Source organism: Phodopus roborovskii, unplaced genomic scaffold (genome assembly GCF_943737965.1).
Source record: "Phodopus roborovskii unplaced genomic scaffold, PHOROB, whole genome shotgun sequence".
Classification (NCBI taxonomy): Eukaryota; Metazoa; Chordata; class Mammalia; order Rodentia; family Cricetidae; genus Phodopus; species Phodopus roborovskii.
Window position 1 is genome coordinate 12,583,500 of NW_026126648.1, and position 27,360 is coordinate 12,610,859.

A 27,360-nucleotide genomic window follows, 5' to 3' on the forward strand; every position below is an offset into this window, starting at 1 on the left:
TATTCATTAACCAGTATGAGAAACATATACAGAATGACATCTCCCATCACTCCAGCTTCAGTAAGGCCTGGAAAGTGTGTGGGAAAGTTGTAGCACATAGGGTGGATTCATAGGACAGAAAAAAGGAGCTTTGGGGAATGGAAGAATGAATCTGTAGACTCTCAATGTTGCAAATACCAACAGAAGTTGGTATGTAGACTTCTTGGGTGCTCCCAGATCCTAACTGCCTACAGAGGATGTTAGCAGTATGTCAACTTTCCTGTGCAGAGTATCTCAGTTCACCTGGGCTTTAGGGTGTTATTATCTATCCTTTTAGTATTAATTTCAAAAGGGCTGCTGTGACAGTTTCCCACACACTGAGGAAGTAAAGCAACCAGAATTTTTACTGTCTCAACATCACAAGGCAAAACTGGGATGTTAGCAGGGTCAAGCTCTCTCTGAAGGGCTAGCCTGTTACCTTCCCTTGTCAATTCCACATTTCAGTGATCCAGCAATATTCAAATAATCCTTTAACTGGCAGTGGCCTAACTCCAGGCTTCCTCCATCTTCGCATGGCTATTTTTCTGGGTTATTTGGTTGGTTGGTTGGTTGGTTGCTTTTTTGTCAACTTGACACAACGCTAGAGGAAAAGAAACCGCAATGGAGAAAATGTCTCCATAAGCCTGTGGGGCACTTTTGACACAGTGATTGATGTGGGAGGACAAGCACAAGGTTGTACCACTCATAGACATGTGGTCCTGGGCTCTGTAAGAAAGGAGGCTGAGCAAGCCTTGGAGAACAAGCCAGTAAGTAGGACTTCTCCATGGCCTCGGCTTCAGTTCCTGCCTCCAGGTTCCTGCCCTGACTCCCTCAACAGTGGATTTGTGACCTGAGATTTGTACAATGAAATGAGAGCATATATTTTTTTAAAAAAATAAATTTTATTTAAATTAGATACAATCTTTTTTTTACATATCAAGTCCAGTTCCCTCTTCCTTTCATCCTCCCATACTCCCCACAGACTCCCCCCCCCATCCACTCCCCAGGGTGAATGAGGCCTTCTATGAGGGATCATCAAAATCTGTCAAGTCATTTGTGGTAGGGCCTTGTCCCCCATGTCTCTGGGCTAAGGGAGTATCTATCCATGGGGAATGAGCTCCTGAAGTCTGTTATTGCACTAGGGATACATCCTGGTTCCACTGGCAGAGGTCCCATAGACTTCCCAGTCCTCCTGACTGACACCTACATTCAGGGAGTCTGGTTTGGTCCCATGTTGGTTCCCAGCTGTCAGACTGGGGTCCATGAGCTCCCACTTTCTCAGGTCAGCTGTTTCTGTGGGTTTTTCCAGCCTGGTCTTGACCTATTTGTTTGTCACTCCTCCCTCTCTGCAACTGGGTTCCAGGAGTTCAAGCTCATTTATTCTTGAGTTAATTTTGGTTGTGGTGTTTTGTCAAAAAAAAATGGAACCCTAAGTAAGGCACTGTTGTTATTCCATGTATATCTGTCCTGTTCTTGGTTTTGTTTGTTTTTAAACAATTCACCCCAATTAGCCCCCTTTGATTCCCTCCTGAGGCCCCAAAAGCCAGTCTTCTTCCTGATTCCATGTCCTCTGTGTTGTTGTTGTTAATACCTCCCTGAGTGCAGTTAGTGTTGACCCTATGCACACGGGTTTGAGGCCATCCACGGAGGCATGGGTACTGTTCCAGTGGCCATATCCCCACAGAAAAGTGACTTTCTTTCCCCTTCGTCATCTGCAAATAGCTCCTCAGCTAGAGGTCAGGCCTGGGAATATTCTCCCCATCAAGACTGGAATTTTGGCTGACTTGTCTTGTACACATCTTGTGCAGGCAACCACACCTGCTGTAAGTTCAAGCATGCACCAGCCAGCTCCCAGCTGACAGAAGACTCTCTTCTCCTGTCTACTCTTCCTAGATGTTCCTTGAACATGGGGGTAGGGACATTTGACCCACATATTGTGGTTCACAGTAAATGACTCTCAGAATTTTGATCTCTTATGAATTCCTGCATTGACAAATACCACTGCAAAAGAGTCTTCTCTGACCAGGTTTAAGAGAAACATAAATGTATTGGTATAAACATAAATATTAAGATTGTTTACTAACATGATCATTTAGTGAAATAAAATTAGTAGGTTCCCTGCTGGACTTATAAAATCCCAAGTCATGGCTTTTTTACATGGTTTATGATACCAAACAGGGAAAATCTCCTACAAAGCAGGCCTCAGATCAGATTAGAGGGTGTTGGATACCCCCATGTCTGCTGGACTACTATTGCGCTACTGGTCAAAAGGTGGCTGGCAGGTCAGTATTATAGCACCAATGTTATAGTCCTGGGAACATCATTGATGTCTTTTCTCTCCCAGAAGTTTGCAATAACTCCTTCCAGCACTGTGAAAGGGGGACTGTCTGCAGCTGACTTTAAGGTACACACTTAATACAGTCTGAAGCATCTTACTTAGACTCTTACCATAATTATTGGGAAGGGCCTTGTTCTCAGACTCCTGGCATTAATAGGCTACAGAAGCCAGAACTTGGGTAGATCACTTGCTTACCTTAGTGAAGCTTCACTCAATGTTATTCTCTCCACAATCTTGTCCCAAAGCATGAATGCAGATACCTTTGTGGCTCAATATTGGGAGAACGAACCAATGACCTCTGAGAGAAGACCAAAGAGAAGCCATCAGAGGAGAGAAGGAACTCAGAGAAAGACCTAAAAGTTGCAGAGGCAGGAAGCAGTTCTGTTTATCTCAAGAAGGGATGCAAAACAATGTCATATACCACAGAGAAGTGTAGAACTCACAGGGAGGTTTCTGGTGATCTTGGCATGGATCCGTCCTTTCATTCTGCACAGAACTGATAGAAAAGAGGAGCTACACAGAGGAATTCCTGCTAGCCAGTCCTGTCACACCACTTAGGAGCTCTTCAATTCCATTAGACACACCAGGAGCCTCAAGAACCCAATGAAGACATTATCATGTTCTTATATTGCTGGACCCTCTGATGCATACATAAGAGTGCATTTGTATCAAGTCTCTCACATAATATATCGAAGTGGCAGATAAATGAATGACTCTGTCTATAGAAAGTAATTATTTCTGATGACAATATTTTGACTTTCCATTTCCTTTAAATTAGTTTTACATAGTAGGGGGGCGATTCACATTTTAGAATTCGTGCAGAAGCTATTTTAATTGTGGCTTCAAACACAGACACTTATGTTTTGTAAATGTCTAATTTCTGATGGAAATGATGTTTCTTCTGTTGGTATTATATTTATAAGTATGTTTTCTCAGACACCAGTTACAAAATAGTGTAACATGCCCAATTCAAGAAGTGTTAGATGCTTTTTAAAAAATCACCTTCTTTTATCTGCTGGCACAAAATAATGTGACTTTCCTTACAGTTACCAGAGTTCATTTCAATTAAATGTTAATGAGGAAAAATGAGACAAATGGGTGTGTGAGCATTACTGCTCAGCCCTTTTAATTTTTATAAATTCACTTGCTGAGCTCAACTTAGCCCAGTGTGATGATTCCATTTGGCACTTAGAAATTTCACCCAAATTTCATACGATGGGTGCCAGAGGCAATCACCAGCTCCGGGGCCTAACACTTGTAGTCACATTATCCATCTAAATCAATACTGGGAGAAGGGGTACGTTAGGAAGGTGAGAAGTATCATTTGTCATGGCGCTCTTGCATAAAGATGGCTGGGGCTTTAGGAATAAGGCGGTGGGCTAGTTTTCCCTCTCATTAGTTGCTTTATTTGTAACTGCAGGGGTTGTCAGGAGCAGGGACTTAATAACCTTCAAGTTTTTGTGCATTCATATAAAAATGGTTGCATGAATTTTTGCCAAATCATTTTCCCCAGGAGGGTTGTCTGGGAGACTTTTGCTGGTGAATACAGAGTAACTCTTCTTTGGGGAGCTCTCAGCTGAATTAAATATATAATTGAAGTCGATTCATCCAGAATGAGACATTTATGCTGATCGTGTACAGGTTTTGATGACTCTGAGCCTTTACTCAAAGTGTCTTTTCAATTCTCCATCGGGGAAAGTTGGAAGGAAAGTACTAAGCCTGCTGTTAATACAACCCCAGAGTGCAAGGCTAGCATTTGTAGTTAGAGATGATTATCTCTTTATCTGCTGTGTCTTGGAATGCATTGTGGGGAATCAAGAGGAAACCCAGGGTCCTAGATTCTGTGAAGACCTCCAGAAACATCTGTTCTGCACTTTAACTTGGGACTAGAGGATACAGTGAGGGAAAGAGAGAGGATGGCCGGTGAAGACTATGCTGTAGTTCTTCTCAAACTTTCCTCCTTTCTCTCACAGATGTGTTCCTTTGTTCCCCTGGCCCACATGGTACCTTTTTCCTAATTCCTTCCAATGACCAATTCAGTACAGTGATGCTCCTCCCCCTCCTTCTGATGTGTGTGTTTATGCGTGTGCATGTGTGTGTGTGTGTGTGTGCACACATGCAAAAATGTAGATATTTTTTAGAAGATAACTTATAGGAGTCAGGTCTCTCCTTCCACTATGTGTCCTGGGGACCAAACTCATGCCATTCTGCTTGGCATAGCAGATACCTTTACCTGCTGATCTCTGCATCTGGATTTTTTTGGCTAGACTGACTGACATCAACTCTCCAGATCCACTTGCCTCTGGTTCCCATCCCCCACCTGCTGGGGTTGGGGTGTGGCCAAACTCAGCCTTTTACCTATTGATGGGAATCCGGTCTCAGACCCTCATGTTTATCACCCTCCAGTACAGCCTCTTTTTTTTTTTTTTTTTAATTTTTTTATTTAATTTATTATTTTACATGTCGATCCCAGTTCCCTCTCCTTCCCTCCTTCTCTCCCTTTGACCCTCTCTGCCCCCTCACATACACCCTGACCACCCTCCCATCCCATCCCCCCACCCCAATTCCACATGTAGGGCAATGCCATCCAGGTGAGGTCATGTAGATCTGTCAGGTCATTTGAAGTAGGGGCTAGGGCTTCTCTCCTGTCTCTAGGTTAAGGCAGTATCCCTCCATGGGGGATGTGTTCAGGGATAAATCCTGGCTCCACTGTCTGGGGTCCCTTAGACTGCTCAGTCCTTCTGGCTGAGACCCATATTGGGGGGGGGGCTGAGTCTGTCCCATGCTGGCTTCCCAGCTATCAGTCTGGGGGGCTGTTAGCTCCTCCTTGTTCAGGTCAGCTGTCTCTATGTGTTTCTGCAACCTGGTCTTGTCCTCTTCCTCTGCATCTGGATTCTAGTTCAACTCAGTGTTTATGTATGGGTGTTTGCTTCTGTTTCCAACAGGTATTAGATGAGGGCTCCATGGATAAGTTAGTTGTTGATCTCACTATCTGGGAAGGGCATTTATTGTAGCCTTTCCACGGTTGCTCAAATTGTTAGTTGGTGGCAGTCTTGTAGTTCTCTCTTTCTTTAGGTTCAGTTTTCTCTTCAAATCAATAATGGCTTCCTTTCTTATGTTCTCTCTCTCTCTCTCTCTCTCTCTCTCTCTCTCTCTCTCTCTCTCTCTCTCTCTCTCTTCTGTCTTCTATTCCTAACCTGACTCAATCTTCCTAGTTGCACGTGCTTTCCTCTCCTCCCCCTCTCTTTCCCCTACTTCTCTCTCCATTCACTGCCCCCTCCCACTTCCCCTGTGCTCTGGGGGACTTGTCCCTTCCCCCTTCTGTGAGGGACTTTATATGAATCTCTTAGAATACACCTTGTATCCTAGTTCCTCTGGTGGTGTGGATTATAGGCTGGTGATCCTTTGCTCTAGGTCTAAAATCCATATATGAGCGAGTACATACCATGTTCTTCTTTTTGTGACTAGGTTACCTCATTCAGGATGGTTTCTTCAAGTCCATCCACTTGCCTGTGAATTTCCTCTTAATTGTTAGCTCCTGGACTGCTCAGGCCCACCTCTCCTGTGGAGTTCAACTTCCCAGGTTCCACTGTCTCCTCTGTATTTATCCTTGGATAGCTCAATGAGCAAGAGAGCTTCATATTCAGAACTGAGCTCAACACCCCACCTTTACCAAACTGGTCTCTTAGGTACACCCTTAGACCAGTGATCCTGAGATTTTCTCTGTTCCTTTTTATCTCAGCAGTATTTGTCCTTCTGAAAAGCCCAGCTAGTCCATCTTCAGAATGTCTAAGAGCTGGCAGCCAGCCATTGTATGTCAAGTTCTTATTGAACCGATTTTTGTTTCATTTTTTTTTCTATTTTTTTTTAATTTAAAATAGAAACAAGCTTTTTTTACATGTCAATTCCACTTTCCTCTCCCTCCCCTTCTACCCTGCTTCCACCAACCCCCCTTTCTAGTCCCCAGGGAGGGTGAGACCTTCCATGGGGAGTCTACCAAGTCTGTCACATCATTTGTATGTCTAGACTGAGAGAGTATCACTCTATGTGGAAGGGAGTCCCAAAGTAAAGTACATTCTTATACTAGGAATAAATACTGATCCACTACCAGAGGCCCCGTAGACTGCCCAGTCCTCCTAATTAATGTGGGACCCAGACCGCACATACTCGGGGTCTGGGTCCTTCCTCCTCACTCATTACCCTTTTGTTCCCCCATAATGAAATCCATAAGCCTTATGTTGATTCCCCCTACTCTTCCTCCATCCTCCATCTTTCCTTCCAATCACCTACTCTTGGTAAGCTACACCAAAATGCTCTTATCACTTTTCCATGCTATTGACTGTTTTAATGCTTAGTATTCATAAATTACTCTCCTTCTAATCACAGCTTAAGCTATGCAAAATTTCCTATCAGAAACAGATAGTGAACACTCATACCCACATGCAGTACTGTGTCTGCTTATGGCTTTCTGTCTTTCATTACAAATGTAGCATTTCTTAATTCATTATAAAAGTTGTCCTTTAGTACCAAAGAGCAGTGTTTTGAGGACCACCAGGGTTAGGTACCAAAATCTGTTTCAGTCCCTTCTATGAAATGAATTTGCATATAACCTTCCAACATCCTTTCATATACCTTAAATCAATGCTACATTACTTATTGTCCCTGATAAGATGCAAATTCTGTGTACATATAATTTTCCATACTGTATTGTTTAAGGAGTAATAACAAGGCGGGAGAGGGGGGAGTCTGGTATATGCTTAGTAGAGACATAATTTTCTTAAAATATGTTCAGTCCACAGTTGTTTGACTCCCTAGTTGGTTGACACAGAAGACACAAACTATATATGCAAAGGGCATGGTGTGGTTCGTTTATTACTTACGTCTCTCCACGAGATTATGGCACACATGAGAACAGGAATTTAATTTGTGTGTTGTGCTGTGTTCAAAACCTAGCACAATAACTAAATAGATGGGGTACTGTCATTATTAGGAGGGAAAGGAGGACAATTCTCTGACATTTGGTTTCAAGAGTACCACAATAAATGGAAAGTTCTCTTTAGGTTTTAACCCTGCTATACCCTCCAAAGGGTATGGATTGCAAATCTTACCACTATCTAGTCCCTGCTTCTCTCTGTGTTTCTCACTGGGCTATAGTCACCTATCCCTTATCTAATAAAGTGTATTCTTTCTTCCCTGTAGCCTACTCAGAGACTCTTTCCTTCAGTCATCACAAAGCTAGGCTCTTACTAAATCATTTTAGACAAGATCTGTACCACACCTGTTCTTCTCTTCTCTGGCCATTGCCTACCACATAGCTTTGTTGCATTATCTCTCTGAAATGTATCAACAGCCAAGATGCCCTATAGAGTCAAGCCTTGGTTTGTGTTACCCATCACTGTCCTCTGACAACCCCTCCATATCTTCCTGGTATGTGATAGGTGTCAGATTCTTATTTGCTTAAAGAATGAGGAATTAAGCTATCAATACTGTCCAATTGTCCCCTCATACGATCATAGTTGAGAACTGTTCATGGATTCGCTGCTGAGTGCACATCATGAACTGGTCAGCTAGAGAACAGAGAGACTGACACCATTCTTGTCAGAAAATTCAGTAACCAAAATAGCTTTATGGAATTAAAAAATGGTTGGGCATATAAGTTCTCACTGTCATTGCAAATCCTAATTTCTTGGAACAAACCTTCTATATGGAGGCTTCCTGGCATCTGAAGCATCATGTCTCAGCTGGTGTGTATTAACCTTGAGTTGGGCTATCTGCATTTTCTCTTTTATCTTTAGCTCAGGATTATCCTTGCTCTATCCATTCTGACCTGCTTTCTTGTGGGGCCCAGGGATAAAGAGACAACCTGGCATGCTATGCATTATAAACGCCATACAGTTACGCTGACATGCACTTGACTGTAGTCCAGGGTCAGGGCCCTGTCATTACCCGGACATTCCCAGCTCCATGCCAAAACCTAACTGTGTAAACACTGGCTCTCAACTTATAGGAGACACATAACTAAGACAATAAGTCCTCATGTTATCCATTTGGCAGTCATTGCTATTTCGTGTTGTGTAGCTTGTCTGACCTCTCCTATAAAAAGCACAGTCCTGTGTGAAATAAAGGTAAGACTCTTGTAGGTAAATTTTTAATTTTCATAATTTGATGTAAAGGTATATGAAAGTACCAGAAACTGAAAATGAAGTCAAAGAATCATCAAATGTTAAATGATATAAAACTAAAATCAGCTAACTTGCCTGTGATGGAACCAATTTGCCTCAGATTGGGCTAACTAAAAATGCCCCAAGAAAAATAATCATTTTGTCATATTTTTTTCAGTTGATTGTTGTGCAGATTTCTGTACTCTCCCTTTCCAAATGGTTATTACCACATTGACTTCAGGAGACTTATAATTAGGCAAGAGAAGAGATGACCACTTGCAAGTAGTTCTCAAAAGGTAAAGCCAAGGAACCCCAAGAGGTTGAGTAAAATACAAGACAAGGAGAACAGGTCGTTGTTTTCAAAACAAGGGTAGTCCAGGTGCAATGCTGGCATTAACATTCGGCTTATAACCCTGTTGACAAAACCAGTGAAGATTTATTTTTTACTTTGTAATGTTAAGCTTGAGTTAGCTCCCCTCCTCCATCTTCTGGAAAATGTGGTGACAACATTGCTGGATGAGGGGAAAAAATCAATGGGGAAAAAGCAGTAAGGGTTTTAGCCTCAGGCTCACTCCCAGCCTATTGGTCAAATCCTGTCACATGACTCAAAGTGACCTGCTAGGGAGACTGGGTGGTTTAGAGGCCTGAGTGGATATTTGGTGTATGCTAATTCTGCCAGTCCTTTGGACATTTAGAGAATTTGTTCTTTTTTCTTTTTCTTTCTGGATGAAAGGAATACCAGTGAACTCCCAGACTGTGTATGAAAAGAATCACTCTTTACCATTGTCTTGTGGGGTTTCTCAATAGATCTGGCACCAGTCTATATAAACAATGAAAGCTAGCTTTCTTTTATACAACTTACCAGGATATCCTGTCCTGCATGACCTACTTCCCAGGATCAAGTGGCATATTGTAATATGTGTGGATGTGTTTCATAAACCGTCAGGTGTTGTGCAAATCCATTCCATTACCATCTTCACCACTATCTTCACCCCGTGGCTACCAAGTGGAGAGGGCAGGAGACTGCCTTGATCTGTGTCTGTAAGTAGAGGAAAGCTCTTCAAAAAAAAAAAAAAACTGACTGATACAAGAGCTTCCCTTGAGATATATCTCTGTTATTAAAAAAAAAAATCTGCCTGCATATGCTTTCACCCTTTATATATTTCTCTCCCTGGCATAGTTTGGATCTAGAATACCCCCTAAAGCGTTTTGTGTTGAAGGGTTGATGGCACAGAAGACACTATTTAGGTAATGGAACTTAGTTGGAAAACTTAAGTCAGTGGAAGCATGGCTTTGAAGAACGTATTTTGTTCCTTGCCTCTTCCCATCTCTATGTACATCGTTTGGCTTCCTAGTGCCATGAGGTGGATAGTTTCCTTTGTCAAGTGCTCCCAACACCCTTATATTCTGCCTCATCAAGTGCTGTTGGAATAGAACTAGCCCAACTTGGACTGAAACCTTTAAAAGCCTGAGCTGGCATTAATGTTTTCTCTCCTTCCATTGATTTTATCAGATACATTGTTATAGCAACGGAGTGATAGACAAACTCCCCCTCAAGCTATGAGAGCCTTAGATCAACAAATCTTGTGCTTAGGGTTAGGAGCTCTCATCCCAAGCCACTGGCTCGTGGTGTGGTTTCTTTGCCTCAGTTTCCTTATCTGTTACACTAAGATAATAAAGAAATTCACTTAAGGTTTTCATGCTAATTATAATTTTAAAAGCACACTTAATAGAAGTGTCTAATGCACAGTAGCTTTTTTTGTAAATATTGGTTAAGGTTAATAAAAAGTTCATAGTTAATAGACATGAGGCTATGGTGGAAGACTTTTTTTTTTTTTTTTTTTTTTTTTTTTTTGGTGAGGAAAACAAAGTTAGTTTGTTCTGGCTAATTCTAAAGCTCTTCCTATAACTGCTCCAGGGGAGACCTAGCAGGTACTCAGCAAATAAGAAAGCCAAGTATCTCAATCATTGAACCCTGAAAAAGTGACAATAAGGGCAATATTGCTGAATTCTATGAGAGAATTCTGGGGACTCTTTGTCATTTATTTTTATTACTTTTAATTATATGTTTGTGTGTGTTGAAGTGTAGGTTTGAGCATGTGAACACAGGTTCCTAAGGAGGCCAGAAAGGCTGGTTGTGAGCCATCCTTAGGTTTGGGCTCTAGGAAAAAGAGTATTTGCTGGTATGGCAGACATTTGAGACCTGCCATAGAGCCAACGTTTTCATGTGCAATGTTACATCTCAGAAAGAGATGAAGAAAAGATTTGGAGGCCTCAGCCATCTGCTGATGGCCCTTCCACTCCTGTAGGAGAGACTATCAGATTTAGTCTGACCTGAAAGTTATTTTTTAAACAACGGTTGGGTTGAAGTGAAGCCAGGAGGAAATGCAGAAACACTGTGGCACATGGTTCCCCTTGCAGGACATTCCAGTCTGATGTGAAGAAACATTCCCAAATATCATAAAGTAATCTCCAAAAACCAAGTTATTTGATCAAAAAGAGTATTTGGTACATTTTAGTGTGAAACATTGTAAGTTATCTATGTTTTCCTGTTGTTGCCAAATAGAAAAAAAAGTTGTCCCACCCTCCCAAACTAATCCAAAATTATATGTTTTTATTTGGGGAATACAGATAAAGGCTCTGAGAAGTCCTACAACAAAGAAATTGATTTTTTTATTTATTCCATATATTAGTTCAAAGTTCTTCAACCATGAATCTCTTATATTCTTTTTTCCCCTTTATGGGGGGCCTGCAGATTATGCTGTTGGAGACATAGATATATTTGATGGGCTTTTCTCTCTTTGTCACTCTCTTTCTCTCTCTCTCTCTCTCACATACACACACACACACACACACACACACACACACAGAGTCATCCAGTGTGTGTTTCTGGACATCTATACCTAGTTTTCCCTCTTTCAGGAGATTCTGCTTTCACATATAAAAACTTTACAAAGGGAACTTCCCTTTTCAGGGCCCCCTTTCCAAAAAACAATAGTCTGTGAGGCAGAGAACCCTTTGCCAGGCCAGTTCTGAGTGTTCCCAAGCATGGAACACTGCCTCATGGGCCATCCATCACCCAGACCTCCCCCCAGTTACAAGACTCTTTCTGGTGGACTTAGAGTTATAAAGTTACAAAAGACCCACTTTTACTTTCTAGGGTTGTACAGTGGGGGATGCCATGGGGTCAAATCATCGTTTATACATACATGTGTTCATTTTCCCCCCACATTGAGTTGTAGTTGGAATTTTGACACACCCATCTTCTCCACTTGGTTTTGAGTTCTTCCAAGTTTAGGACACAGAGGCTCATGTGTTTCTACAACCTCAGAAGTTAAGCTAATGTTCACATGTTAGCTAAGAGAGGCAGGAAAGCCCTGGTTTTGACGTTATGAATTCGCATGAATTTGCTGTAAATAATAAGAAAACAATTAACACTAAGTTCAAGTAGTCAGTGCCACAGGAATTGAGATTTATAGAATCAAAAGAAAAATGTGTGTTGGAAAGGCCCAGGGGGAAAATTGTAGCACAAACAACCAGCAAGGGGGCTGTCCACAGTCCCTAATCCATCCTGGTCTAATGTCCTCCTCCTTGCTGGGCTCTCAGCCAAGCTTTGCCTCTATGAGTTCACCTTGAATAGTGAAAACAATGCCTTCTCATTCATCATCTATCCAAAGGGTGGCTGCATATAAAATGAAAACAGGAAATGTGTGTGAAGGTACATGAAGCCAGAAGCCCCTGGCAGCCGCTTGCAGAACATAAATTGATACATGTATGTCCCCATCCCTTGTGTTCACCTCCCCAGACTGCTTTAGTACTCTAGCAAAGCCACCAATGAATAACGTGCTCCTCTCTTCAGTCAGTGCTAAAATGATCCCTGTGACGACACACTGCAGTGCCTAGGTGGGTAGATGATACAAACTCTGGAGCAACTACACACTGAGAAAGACTGACTTCTTAAGACCCTCTTTGGGGTATCTTCTCCGCTGACACAAAAGCATCACGCTGACCCTTGGGGTGCAAATGGAGACCGGGATTGAATACACACTTCAAGGACATTAATCATATTTTGCCACACACAGGGTTTGGGAACCCAGCCAAATCCACTCAAGCTTGAACTTTAAAACTGTCATCCCTGCAGGTGCCGTGGACAGGGCACTCACTGTTATTCAATGGTCCCCAGGCAGATTAAACTGTGTCCTCCACTAGACTCCTCGCCCCTGAATTGATACTCATTTACTTTAAGAGTTGAAATCACAGCATGGTGTTCTACTGGAAGTCTATACCTGAGTGATCAGCAATGCAGATCCCTCACATGCTGTATGGCATGAATTGTGTTGCTAATTGTGTGATTAGGAATGTGGTTTGAAATATTATTAATACAGGAAGTATCGATACTCAGAAGCTCCACCCACAATCAGGTTTGTTCTTCCCCAGGCCTGCAGTAAGCATTGCATGACCTTGCTTACAGGTTTCCTCAGTACTCCCTTTGAATACATTTAATTAAAGTTTCCAAAGAATTGTGGTTTGCATGTAATCCCAAGTGGAATACTATTAAGCCTGTGTGTGCTCATCTTAAATGACTGTCTACAAACAGGGTGTCTGGCTAGATGTGATGAGGGAGCTGGCCTTCTCTATCTTGTTCTCCAGTTTATGAACTAGAATAAGCCCACATTCAGAGTCAAAGCGAGGTGTGTACCAGGAGAGTATGTTTAGTTTGTGTCACCTGATATCGACATTCTTTAATCATAAGTTTTCATTGTTGTTGTTAACTTAAGAAACTAGAACATGTTGACAATATGTATCCATGGTACATTGAGATAGCCTGACATATATACACAGTGTGCAATGACCAAACTAACTCTCTAACTGCTCTAACTCAGGATGCCAACACTGAGCTTAAGGAGAGACATGTCACAATAGGCCCAAGCTGGGCTTTGAATCTGGCTCTGAATCCAAAACCCAGGCCCTCTCCTGGCCTCCTGCAGGCAAAAGCTAGTAACTCTTCCCTTTGAAATCTGCCCTTTGAAAGCACCATGGAGCCTTCTTCAGATCTGAGAGTCACACTCTTGCACAGTTCTGGAAAAACTGAGAGATGATGGCCTATTGCCATCACATAATTCCTTCTCTTCCTTCTTCCCAGATGCTTAAGATTGTGAGTTCATCCATAGAGGGAACATGAGTCTAGTGACTGCCTCCCAATGTCCTAACTGCTAGGAAGTAGTTCCCATCTAAGTGATGTCAAAACGACACAGGAAGATCAGTTTGTCCTAGAGAAGGATGGCAGTTACTCAAACCAAAGAGGACCCAAGAAACCCCACTGAACATCTTAAGGATCCATGGCTGTTGGAAGCTAGTACCACATCTGAAGAAAATACCCACATCTCTGGTTTCCAGAAAGTCTCATGGATGTCATTCCATATAAGGTGTTATAGAAACAAATAGACACCATCCATTAGAGCAATTATTCTCAACCTTCCTAATGGTGTAATCCTTTAATACAGTTCCTTATGTTGTAGTGACCCCCAAACCATTAAATTATTTTTGTTGCTCCTTCATAACTGTAATTGTGCTGCTGTTATGAACCATAATGTAAATCTCTGTGTTTTCCAATGGTCTTAGGTGACTCCTGTGAAAGGGTCATTCGACTCTCCAAAGGGGTTCTGACCCACACGTTGAGAACCACTATGTTAGCGAGACAGTGAAAGAGTAGCATCTGTCCAGTGTGCACCTCTCCAAATCATTTCCAGCTGCTTTAAGGGTCTCGCCATGAACCCACCTAAGAGGAGCAGACTCCAAGACTTTACCAAGAAAGTTCAAAATATGCTGGTATTAATATAGCTAGAACGAGAATGGGGACTTAATGCCTGGAAGTTTGTCAGCTGATTAATCATTCCTTTGTAAGCACTGTTTTTACTTTTGCTGTTGAAACATCAATCTACAGTATACTGGCTAAAGGCCAAGACAGCCTTCGCCTTGGCATAGGACCATGTACTGGGGCTCCATGCTTCTTGTCCACTTATTAATGCTGCAGACTTCCTATAATTCAGTCTAAAAATAGCATTCTGTGAACAACACTGAATTTGTGATTGGGCCCCAGTAAAAAGCCTCTGGAGTGTATGCATGTCCCTAGAGAGAACAATGTGAGACCTCCAAGCCCATCTTTTGTTATGCTTCTGCAAATCCTTAATTTTTTTTATCAAAATATAATGTAAAAGGAAAATTGAAGGAAAATGGAGAGAGAAGGGTAAAAGGAAATGCTGATTCTCCCCTCACCCTCTACCCCCTCCAAAAAAAACAAAAATCAGTCTAAGTCATCTCTATTTTTAATGCTCAAGGCCAACATGCTGAGGGAGACTGGAACCACAGAAAAGGGCTTTTATTAGAGGCTTTATTTCCAAATGGAACTCTGTTGCAACTCCTCTCAGATCTTAGTCTGTGTTTCCTCATTAGTTTGAACTGCAGTCTTCATGAAAAACTATGGGTTGGGCTGCTTCCTCATCTGGTATCTTGCAGCATCCTCTCCTCTGAGTGTTTTTAGACAGAAAAAAAAAAAAAGAAGTCATTTTGATTGTAAGCCCCCCTCAACCGCATACATGATTTGAAGTGTCTGGCCCTCTGCTTAGCTATACCAATCGTCAACTATGGGTGGTGATTCTCTAAATCTATGATTGATTTTGGACCCAGAAGAACTTGAACAAGACAAATGATGTTTGGGAAGTTGTGGGAGCTGCCAAGGACACAGGTGAAGAAAGACAAGGGATGTGTTCTATCATTGCACTGAAGACCAGCAAGGACCATATGATCTCCAGTTGCCTGGGGAGATAAGGATGGTGTGAGCAGCTGGCATACTGGAGTCGGGAGCTGACATAGAACTCCCAGGGAATATGTTGTTTGCCTTTTGGAGAAATTAAGGGAAAGGAAATGTCACTCTATGGTTTCATACCTGATAGCAAAGAGAAGCTGGGAAATTGTTGTTTCCTAAGGTGTTTCCTGGTGATACAATGGGGTGACAGGGTAACAGGGAGGTAACAGAAATTGGAATGGCCAAAAGCTGGCCAGAGAATATGGAGCTTGGCCACCTGCTTCCCATCAGCCTGGAAGAGATAACAATGTCCTGGCAGAAGAGGGGAGTGGAAAGAACCGGGACTTTGGGGTAATCCATTTGTTCCATAGGTAATGAATGAACACCTGCTTTTTGCTGAACACCTCACTGCCTGTGGACTAAAGGAGCTGGGTACACTCTGACTCCATGACTGCCTAGCTAATAGTCTGTGGACAAGGCACCTAACATTTCTAAAAACAAAACAAAGAAATGGGGGCCATAGGTCCAGATCCATAACCATTGTCATGAAGGTAGGATGAGACAGTTTATGAATGGAGAGGGAATAAAAACATTTATGAATGCAGATCCAACTCCATCTCTCTAAGCCAAATTGCTCAGCTTTTAAGAAAAACATTAAGGTCTGTCTTGTAGCACCATCACAATGTTTAGATGGAGGGAAAGGCAGATGAGTTCTCTCCAAACCCACGTACACCAAAATAGTAGGTAGCAGTTCGGGGAGTCCTTATGTTGGTACACACAAGCAAAGTTAAGCAGAGAGCATCTCACTGAGGATAAATGGGAGTAGTGACCCAGAGAAAGACACCTGAACCTTCAACACTGAGCTTTATCATACAAACAAACCCAGAAGAAAGGAAGTTTGAATTGAGGCCCCATTTCTTCTGGTTTTAGATGAAAAGAATCCCGCTCTCCCTGAACAGGTCCTTGTTAGGCCTTAGGTCATAGTTCTGTTTCAGAGGAGCTGGTTCCTTGTGTGCCCTGGGAAGCTTCCTCTCCACTGACAGGCAAATCTCACTGACTGCATCACAAAACACAAAGCTCCAAAGCTGTGGGAGAGTGCAACCTACCGCAAGTGTTTCTTAAAAACTGAGGACAAGTACAGAGACCACATCCCCCAGCATGGTGGAGAGAAAGGGACCTAAAGCAGGGAGAGAGATGACCATGGTGCCTCACTGGGCATGGTGAGAATAGGCTGTCCCTAAATGCCATGTTCTGTCATCACTGCTGAAAGGCCTGAGTGTGTTCAGGCTTTGAGGTTCCTGGAATCATCCGGATCTGATCATCTGATCATCTGATCTGATCATCTAATTGCTGGTTTTAAAATAATTTGGGATTCTGAGATCCCATCAAAATACAGAAGCCTAGAATGGTGAACACTGGTTGCATTGCCCTACCCCTTCTAGCTAGAAGGCACCTGAAACATCTGAGTATGCTTCAATTCCTGGCCCTTCTCAGGGGACCTTCAGAAGCCCTGCTTTATTTTCTATGAACTCAAAGCCAGACATTGACTTAATTAGATGGATGTTGACTATAAAGCCATGTGCGTGTGTGCGTGTGTGCGTGTGTGTGTGTGTGTGTGTGTGTGTGTGTGTGTGTGTGTGTAAAGAAGCCCCAGTATATTGAACCCACTGGCTGGCTTGAAAAAAGGTGGTTTTCAACATTACCTACAGATCTTCTGTAAAGGACCCAGTGACCGTGATGCCTTAGACAAGAGAAATGAGGAGATAATGTGGAGAAATACAGGACTAAAGGTCTCCCATGGGGAGTAAGAGACACAGAGATACAGAAAAGAACACAGCCAAATCCCTCTTGAGGCTTATAATACTGGGGGTAGGGGGAGCACTATGCATGAGATTAGAGGTGATGTATGTTTCCAAATGCCAGTAGGGCAGAGGGACAAAGATGGAGGCTTTGCTTTCCGTGTAACCTGCCTGCCCCAACACAATTTTATGCTGGGGCATCTACAGATAAGAGTCAGAAAGCAGGGCTGAAATGGTGGCTTAGAATGTAAATGGTCGCTATGCAAGCACGGGGACTTGAGTTCAATCCCCAGAGTCCCCATTTTAAAAGCCAAATGTGATAGTATTCACTCTTAATTCAAGAACTGGGGAAGTGGAGGCAGGTTTGTCCCTGGGCCTTGATGGACAGCCAAACTGATTGAATAGGTGTGCTGTAGGTTCAGTGAGAGATTCTGAGATAGATCACTACTCTCTATATACAAGCACACACATATACAAGTACACTACACACACACATGCGCGCGCATTCAGTCAAAAAGAACTTGTCTGTGTTTCTTTCTTTCCCTCTTCACTTCCTTCCTTCCACATTACTTTGTTTTTTGTTGTTTTATTTTGAATTTTTTTACCGGCCTTCTATTTGCCAATTTCTGGGGATAAAAAGCTGATCAACTGCCCTTGCTACTGGGACCACAGCACCAATGGGAATCAGGCATATATCTGTATACAGGATACAGGATCCTGTAATACAAGATAATAGAGATCCATTCACAGGCAAGGGCCTGAAAATTAAGGGGAAACTAAGTTGATCTTCTTGAAAGTTATGTAACTACAGTCTGGGCTTCAGAGGCGCACATGGATGGAGCAGCCAGGAGCAATCCAGAAGCTGAGTGTCAAATTATTGAGAAATCACTCCTTTGCTGTGTGTCAGCACAGCATGTAGCTGGAAGGCTGTTACTTGATTTAAATCCAGGAGAAGGTAACTAGCTGCACTCTGGACACCAGTGCCAAGAAAGCAAAAGTCACAACCCACCAGGAACTACCCAGAGAGTCCTTCCAAACGTTAGCCTTGGGAATGCCAGTCCGAGTCCCAGAACACAAAGTTGCCTTAGCTAGTCTTGTGGGTATTTGCACTGGGGAAGGAGGCACACATAAGCACTCCATTAGCTTTCAATGGGGGATTACAACTGTTCACACAAGATAGCCATGTTCCTTGGAAACGTCACCAACAGCTCCCAAGGACAATTCCCAATTCCCTTACTTGCAGTATTAAGATTATAAGGCCCCATTTATAAATGTTAGTATTTAATGCTCTGCTATTCCAAACATGCAGTCTCTGAGCTCCCTGGGAAATAGAACCCACATGCTAGAAAAGATACCTCTGTCTACTAAGGTAGCTGTGAAGGGATACTACTGTTTTCCATGATGTCTCCCCTGGGGCATTGGGCTCCTCTGCTCAGAGACTGAAGCAGCCAGCGTTTGTCTTTTAGGATGGTTGATGCTTTTGTTTCATTAAAAAACATTCAAATGCTAATTGGTGATGTTTCTCATGCCTTGCAATTGTGATGGAAGGGAACCATCTAGCAGCCATCACGTTTCTGTTAAGCATTCATTCCTGTGGAGGTTTGCAACATTATCTGGACTTTTCACCTCTTCTTTAAGAGAGGAACTGTGGTCTCGATTGCCCTGACCCCTGTCTGCCTGGCCACTGCAGCTCCTTCAGTCAGTCCCTCCCTTGGAACTGCTGGGACCACAGTGTGACACTTTCCAAAGCCAGGTTTGGTCGACCATTCCCAAGTGTATCTATCTGCCTGAGATCTCTTCCCGCCCTGTTTCCTCGCCCTCGCTCAGCACCTTCTCGTTGATGAACTCCTTCTTTGTTTTTCTTTGACTTTGTGTCAGAATCATGTGCAAGTATTGGTTCAATCCCCTCAGTAAACAGAATGCTTAGTGCTCAGAGATATAAAAGAAAACTCTAATTAGAGATGAGGACACAGGCCAGGAGCCTGGTGTTATACATTATAGTAAGGGAGTCTACCCCAGTTCAGTTCAATGCTGCCAGTGTCGGGTGCCATCTCAACCAGGCTGTTGGAGTTGCTGTGAAGGTATTTTGTAAATGTGGTTCATCTGTGATCAGTTAACTTTAAGTAAAGCTGATTACCCTCACAACACTAGGAACGAGAACTAAGACTTCCTAGAGAAGAGAACATTCCGTCTGCCTCAAGACCGCACTCATGCATCCATACATCCTGGTTCTGTTTCTCTTTAGAGCCCTAATCCAGTGACAATCCATGAATGTCTGCCAGAGTAAGCCAACCTTTCATTTTCAGACCTGTGATTCAACAGACAGCTGATGAAGAAGAACTGTTTAATTGTCCCTCAAAGTTGTGCATGTCCCTGCAGACACAGATAGCATTGCCCGGAAGTCTGTTGATGATAGAACACAGGCTTCTTTTTTCCTTTTGGAAACATCTAGACACCATGCTGAGAACTCAGATACTGCTGGAGCACCTAGATGATATCAGAATATACCACACACAGGGAGTCCCACAGGGGTGGGACAGAGGCTGCAATGGTAGAGTGACATGACAGGGACACCAAAGACGCTGGAACCATGAACATTGTGAAAGCACAAGGGTTCTTCATCAGTGTTCCCAACAGCATGGTCCTGCTCACCCCTTGCCCCCAGACCCAAAGTCTCAGGAATATACCTTGTTTTGGTCTCCAATAGACCAAACCTTACTTGAAGCCACTTGGGAAATGACACCCAGGATCTGCCCCCACGATGCAGGGCTGGAAGAGTGGGCAACCCGAACACTGCAGAGGGCTGTCCGTGCCAATAGATCCCACAGATAAATTATGACCGTGGGAAGGGAAAGAAAGGACATTGATTTTCTCTGCCATTCCCTCACCCGCTTTGTGGGTCCAAGAGATGCAACGTCTCCAGGGGCTGCTCAGGTTCCTCAATGGAGCTAGAACACACCTTCTCTGAGTGAATTGAAGGCTCCATTGGTAGCATCTGTATTCAAGTGGTAGTGGCCTTCAGAGTGAGATGAAGAATAGATAGTGAATTAATCAGTCTGCTGGCACTGAAAACAAAACAAAACAAAGCAAACACAAACAAAAGCCCCAATGGTCCCTTTAAGACCAGAGTGGCAGCTGTTATCTAGTGAAGCAGCCTCTACCACCTCCTCTCCTTAATAGCAGCAGCCCCCAGTCTGAAGCGCCCATTGGATAAGATAACTTGCATGAATAATCAATTGAAAAAACAATTGAAAAAAGGCAAAGGCTCTCCTAGTTGAAGCTTCAGATAAAAAGGAGGATATTTTGAATTTGACAACCAATCTACCTTTAATCCTATCAGGAAATAAACTCAAATCATAATCTGATGTTTGGAATTGCAGTGCTTGGAAGGCAAAGTCATTTCCTCTGCTGGCTGTTTTTCCTCTCTGGGCAGTGTGGGTGTGGGGACCAGTGCCTGTGATTCATTCTCATTGGCTTCTGGTGGGCAACTGTTTTCTTTTTCTCAGCCTTGTTCTCTCTCTCTCTCTCTCTCTTTCTCTCTCTCTCTCTCTCTCTCTCTTTCTCTCTCTCTCTCTCTCCTTGTTTCCCTTTTAAATTCTGTACATTATCTTTGTCTAACGTATTTTTAAGTAATGTGTCTCACAATTAGGAGCAACTCGTTGAAGAATACTCCATAATGAGTCCCCACACCTTCTTAATAGATTTTTCTAGTTCCAATTTAGCCAGATGAATGAGTCACTAGGAATAAGAACTGGAGTTTGTGGGCTTCAGCCTTCTGTATCTGTGACTAAATTCTCCACAGGGGTGATTTTCAGACCTTGGTTAGTAAAATGTCAAGTACCTGATTAATGCCCCTTGGGGTTTATACACAAGTTCCCTCTAAATCCCAGAGAGACCCTATAATTAGCTTCACAGAGTACCTTACCAGCCCCAGGGTGTTTCATTCCCCTGTCTCAAAGGGGATGTGCAGAAAAAATTTCTTCATAACATCAATATCCATCTTTTGAATATTTGGCTTGTCCCTGACTCTGAAACAAGAGCTTGCCATAGCTCTTTCAAGCCATCTAATACAAGTACCATGTATTCCCAGTTGTAGATGAGGAAATAGATTCAAGGCGTCTAAAGATCATGGGCAAGAACACACAGTTAGTAAATGGCAGGTGTGGAGGATTTGACCTAGGTCAATCTGGGTCTAATGACTGAGTGCATCCCAACATCTGTCCTCTGTATACAGATTCATGCCACATGCAACGAGCTAGAGGGGGGTGATGAAAGACTTTGGACTCTTTATCTTACAGGTAATTTAAGCCATTCATGCTCATGTTCCCACAGGTAAACAGAACAGCAGTCATGAGTTAATAGAGCAGTGATGGAGTCAGGCAAACTCAACCAAACCTTCCTCCTGCCCTCCGGAAAGCTCTGTTACCTTAGCTACATTAAAACAGTCACAGCAGACGTTATTAGTTCTGGATGACACCGGCTCTGCATCTGAACTTCCCCACCTGTAAAAGTAGACCAAGAGGAGAGGAAACTTAATGATAAAATTAGCATGTTCAAGATCCATACTCCAGGGAGACTTAGACCAGGTGTTCCATAGCCATCACTAAGTTATGACTCAACAAATATTTGAGTATGCCTATTACTCTGTTAAATAAGAAGAAAAGTAAAGCTTGTCTGGTCATATATAATGACATGACCAGGAGAAAAAGAAAATCCCAATACTAATGTGAGTGCTGGAATTATAGAAAATAATTAATAGTAATAATAATAATAACAACAATGTTGCAGGGGCAAAGAGACACTTGCTGTAGGGTTGCTCAAAGACAGGGTGGGGTTTGAGTTGGGTGTTTGATGATGTTAGAGGTTTAGATTACTGTGAACCAGGTGTGGTTTTCAGAGCAGAGCTAGGCTTAACAGCAAAGCCCTACTGGTGGAAGGCAAGATAAAGAGATTTCTACATCACAAATCAACTGTGTTACTAAGTACCTTGTCTAGTTCATCTGGCTATTTTGTTTAAAAGTAAATCTTTCCCAATGAAAGAAGCAGTGTTAGGCAGTTATGCTTACCACTATACCACAAATGATGAGCAAAGGGGTCAAGACCAGACTAGAGAAACCCATAGAGACAGATGACCTGAATAGGGGGGTAGCTCATGGACCCCAGACTGATAGCTGGGAAACCAGCATTGGACTGACTCAGATGTCCTGAACATGGGCCTGGGCAGTCTAAGGGACCACAGACAGTGGAACCAAGATGTATCCCTGGTGCACAAAAGACTTCAGGAGCACATTCCCCATGGAGGGAGACTCCCTTAGCCTAGAGACACAGGAGAGGGCCTAGATCCTACTCCAAATGACTTGGCAGATTTTAATGATCCCTCATAGAAGGCCTCATCCTCCCTGGAGATTGGATGGGGGATGGGATGGGGGATCGGTCCTGGGCATGGGAAGGAGAGAGAACTGGGATAAATATGTAAAATAAGAAAAAATATTTTTTAAAAAGGATCTTAGTTAAAAATAAAGGAAGGAAGGAAGACAGGGAGGGAGGGGGGAAGGAAGGGAGGAAGAACAGCGGATTGGATGGGTGGTGGACTGCTTCTGCTTGTGTATTGCCATGGAGATGTGACAAGTCATTTGCAGTCTGCCACCTTAGGACAGTACTGTTCAGAACAAGGGCCAACAAACTTTCTGGGAATGTCAAGATAATAAAGGGTTTGGGTTTATGTACCACGTGGATTTGTACCAACTGCTCATCTTTGTTACAGTACATAATCTTTGTTATAGTACAAAGAGCTATAGAATAAAGAGTGGCCAGATATGACACATAGAGTATAGTTTCTCAACATCTGCTTTTGATGCCTGGAAAGAAGAGAGGAAGGTTTGTGGTAATAAAAATGCCTAAGCAGAGGTCTGAGGAAGGTATCCACCAGGCATCCTTGAAAAGACCTGGATATAAAGAGCAGTTGGGAGCTAAGGTGCTAGCTCAGTGGGTAACTCACTTGCCACACAAATGGAAGGGCATTAGTTTGAATCTCCAGGACCCACATAAAATAGCTCGTTATGGGACCAGTGAGATAAGGTAATGGGCAAAGTTGTTTGCCACCAAGGATAATGACCCAGAATACAGATGACAAAAGGAGAGAGCTAACCCACACAAGTTGTCTTCTGACCTCCACACAAGTACAGTTGTTCACCACACACACACACACACACACACACACACACACACACACACACTCACACACAGAGAGACATACACACACACTAATTAATTAATTATAATTAATGTAAAGTCTAGTGCTCTTAAGATGAAATGGGAGGCTCATGAACCGGCTGGCATGTCACATGCAACAGCCAACACAGAGAGAGAATTTATGCTTCGAACAAAAATGAAAGGTGAGGTTATCCTCTGACCTTTACCCATGGGCCACAGCACAGCACAAATATACCTGCACTTACCACCAGAGAGACAGACAGACAGACACACACACACACACACACACACACTATACACATACATAGCCCAAAAATAGATTTGTTAAAAATGAATGTTTCCATACTCAGGTATTATTTGAAAAGGATAGGTATTCAAATGTTTGTGGCAGATAAAACCAACCACGCCAGGACACCAGCTTCATTGTAGCTCAAGGCCAACACCGACAAGTGCTGCTTCTTTCTTCAACTCTGTAGATGAACTACACCAGATGAGAGTGAATGAGCAGCTGAAGATAATCAGACTCCTCTGAGGGAACTACCAGATGAAAAAGAAACAAAGTAAAATAGCAGGCTATCCACATTTGCCAGGTCCTCTGTTAATATGAAATTGCAGGAATCGCGAGAATTACCCAAGTCCCCCCTGCCCAGTCAGCACAGACGTATGCATCTGGGCCCAGCATTCTGCACTGAAGAAGCAATCAGTCATTTACTGGATGAATAGATTGATCACTTATAAGCCCACAGGACTGTGCCTGATTTGTCTGCTTCTGACAAATGACTCCTTGCTGTTAATCTGGCTTCACTATCTGGCCCATCCATCCATGCATCCGTTCATTCAGCAAATCCCCCTTGTCAGGATCCCAGGAAGTCAGAATAGAAGCATGCAGAGTAAGCCTAGCCAATGCTCTCACTAAATCTGCAAAATGGCATCCTTAGAGCCTTTGGAGGATGAGCAGAGACCTTTCTCTAGAGTCCTAAATAGCCTAGGCAGCCACACAGGTTGAAAGACTTCATATTCAAACATATTCAAGGCCCAGTCTCCTCTTGAGCCTTACTGGTCCTACCTTTTCCATAGCTGCCTGAGATTCCAGGAGATACTGTTCAGTACCACTGTAGGAGACACTTAAGCTACAGACCTGTATGTATGCTGTTGCAGATGTTGCTACAAACATGTTGATTGTTATCTTTCTTTTCATGCACTGGGAACTTGGTCACAGCGGCAACTTTACTATAAAATTGTTCTTCCAAATCAATGGATTTGTATTATTATGCTGAGTTCAATCTAGTGGGGGTGTGCAGCATAGGAAAAAACAAGCCCTTGTGGTCTGGCTCATACTTATAAGAAGAGGAATGTAGGAATGTTCACCTAGAGTCAGTGGGTGGGACTAGGGTGGATTCGACAACTTCCAAACCAGAGTCTCAAGATGTGCTAAAGCGTCAGAAAGAGCACGGATCACAACTCCAAGATCTGGTTAGGTCCAACAGAAGCCTACTTCCCTAGCCATCTTTCTGATTTTATACTGTAACCATTACAGGGCTTTTTGCTGTCAGGAGATGATGCCTTGCTGCTTAGGAAACTGGCTCTTATCTGAGATAGTTCTGCCACCTACAGCACACAGCCCTGCAAAGCCATTGCATCAGCATGGCAGACTTGATGACTTATCTGCATACATGAATAATGGGGTGGGACTGCTTTCCAGCCCAGGACCTCTCCACTGTTAAGAAAAAAAGGGCTCTGGGGATTCTTGATTAGCATGAAATATCCTTTGGGATATTTCAATGATGGAAAGATATTTTCACATTAAAGTGGAAGAGGGAGATATTAAGGATTAGCTACTGAAAAAAGAATTCCAATATCCAGAGAGGAGAGGCAGTGTTTAAAAAAAAAGCAAATAAACAAAAACCATGAGTTCACAGTTCTTATGGTAAGTGTAGCCCTCCCAATCCATACCCTGCTTGATGATAGTCTCATTTCCTAGGTCCAAGCAGGTCATCTTTGTCATGTAATGCAAAGTAGCTTTGTCAACATGAGATGATTTCCTGAGACGCTTGAACTGTGAACCAAGGGTAGATTTCTTAATCTGTTTAAATCATTTCTAAGGGGACAATATGTTCCCGGAGGGCAGAAGGTTATTTTCACTTTTTTGTGTGTGTGTCCCCCCAACACAAAAGCCTAGTTCCTGCCAGCTGAGTGTGATGCTCAATGAATGTGTGTTGGTTGATGTCAAGAAACAAAGTGTGGTTTGCCCTGTCTGTGCTGTGCATTCTAACAACCGTGTGGTAACACTCAAAGCACTGAACACTTACAGCACTGAGAGCTTGTGTGTGAGACACATTGCCTCACATTCTCACAGTGCAAGGTGGGTATCTGTTTTGCAGATGAAATTGAAACCCAGAGCTATCCTGCAGAGTGTCCAGGATAGACTCTGATGACAGTCAGATTCCATACTGAGAGGTCCCATTTTGTTCCACTCACCTGTGTCTTTTGCAGCCATCATGACTGCATGTGCAGCAAAAAGAAGTGAACTAAAACAAAATAATTGGAAATCCTTTCCTTTTTTATTTCTTTTTGTTAAAGGAAGGAAGGAAGGAAGGAAGGAAGGAAGGAAGGAAGGAAGGAAGGAAGGAAGAGAAACTGTTGCCCGGTCCCTGGGATTTCTCTTAAAGTTTTTCTTGCCATAATCATGACTACAAACATCTCTGAGTCTGCCTGTGTGTGACCTGGATCTGCTTAGAGGGGTGATTGGTTCTCAGTTCTGCCAGGGAAGATCATGGGGCATCTTGCCCAACCAGTGTGTTCTCTATATCCTTCGAATCCTGAGAAAGTACACACATAGAGCCCTCACCATGTTGGGATACAGAGTTAATTGTAAAAGAATTCTGTCCCTTCTGCTAAGTTCTCTTTACTGGCATTTTAGATTTCAAAGGGGACCTAAATTAAGTATGAAGGTCCGCTAGATTGAAGATCTAACAACTACATCCAGGTCATATTACTTTGGGGGAATCTATAATGTTGTCCAAGAGGGAAGCTTTGTCATTTCCCAGCACCCACATGGTGGTTCACAACTGTCTGTAACTCCAGTTCCAGGGGTCTGACACCCTCACACAGACATGCAGGCAAAACCCCAATGTACATTAAGTAAATAAATATTTTTAAAATATTTAGGGAAGTCTCCCTTCTTCAGAAGAAACTGAAAGATGTTTATAGAAGGCCCATTAAGTGGTATTAGTGGATTTAGCAAATCTGCCTCTAACAAGTAAAGTCTTTCTAGGTGACATGCATCTTGATCATACTTAGACTCGGGGAGGGAACTTGGGATGGTGCAGGAAGTGAGAAAGGAATGAACAGAAACTGTAAACACGACAGTGTATCAGTTTCCCTTGGGAAAAGAATCTGCAGTGCAGAGTAAGTTATAGAACATGCAAATAAGGGGTTTTAAAATGTGTATTCAGGGCTACACGTGCAGACACTATGAAGAGAAGGAGGTGAACATCAAAGTCTGTGTTTTCAGAGGTCAGACCATGTGGTTCTGATGGAAGCATGCCTTAGACTACTCTTTGGTCCTGAAACTGTCTCGTGATCTAAGAACTACTTCTTAAATGTGTCTGTTCGTTGGAGCCAACGCTGGGACCTGGAGGTAGAAAGCAAAGTGTCAGCATTCCAAAGATCTATGACCTAGTGGGAAAGAGACATGGTAGCAGGGGGCTGCAGAGGCCGCTTAAGTCCATGAAGCAAGCAAAAAGGGCCAGACGCAATGGGAAACAGGGAGATGTGGGGGGTGGAGGTGGGCAACAACAGCCTTCTCTATATCTTCAAGGATGGGACAGGCTTTTGCCAGAAAGAGGAGAGAACAGAACTCTAGGAGCAGAAAACCTCTAAAGCAGAGATACTGAAGGTGAGGTCTGCTGTAAGGGGAGAGGTGGTAAGGAAAGCCAACTCAAGTCAGGGGCTGGCTGCACACAGGCCTTTCCTCAGGCAACTATGATTTGCACAGGGGTAGGCATATGCTAATGTTTGCATCAC

At 43.0% G+C, this 27,360-nt stretch overlaps 1 protein-coding gene across 14 annotated transcripts in view; it reads left to right on the forward strand.

Moving 5' to 3' along the window:
* The window catches only part of Ldb2 (LIM domain binding 2), a 335,390-nt gene that overhangs the window by 298,950 nt on the left and 9,080 nt on the right, over nucleotides 1-27,360 (forward strand). The window lies entirely within an intron of this gene.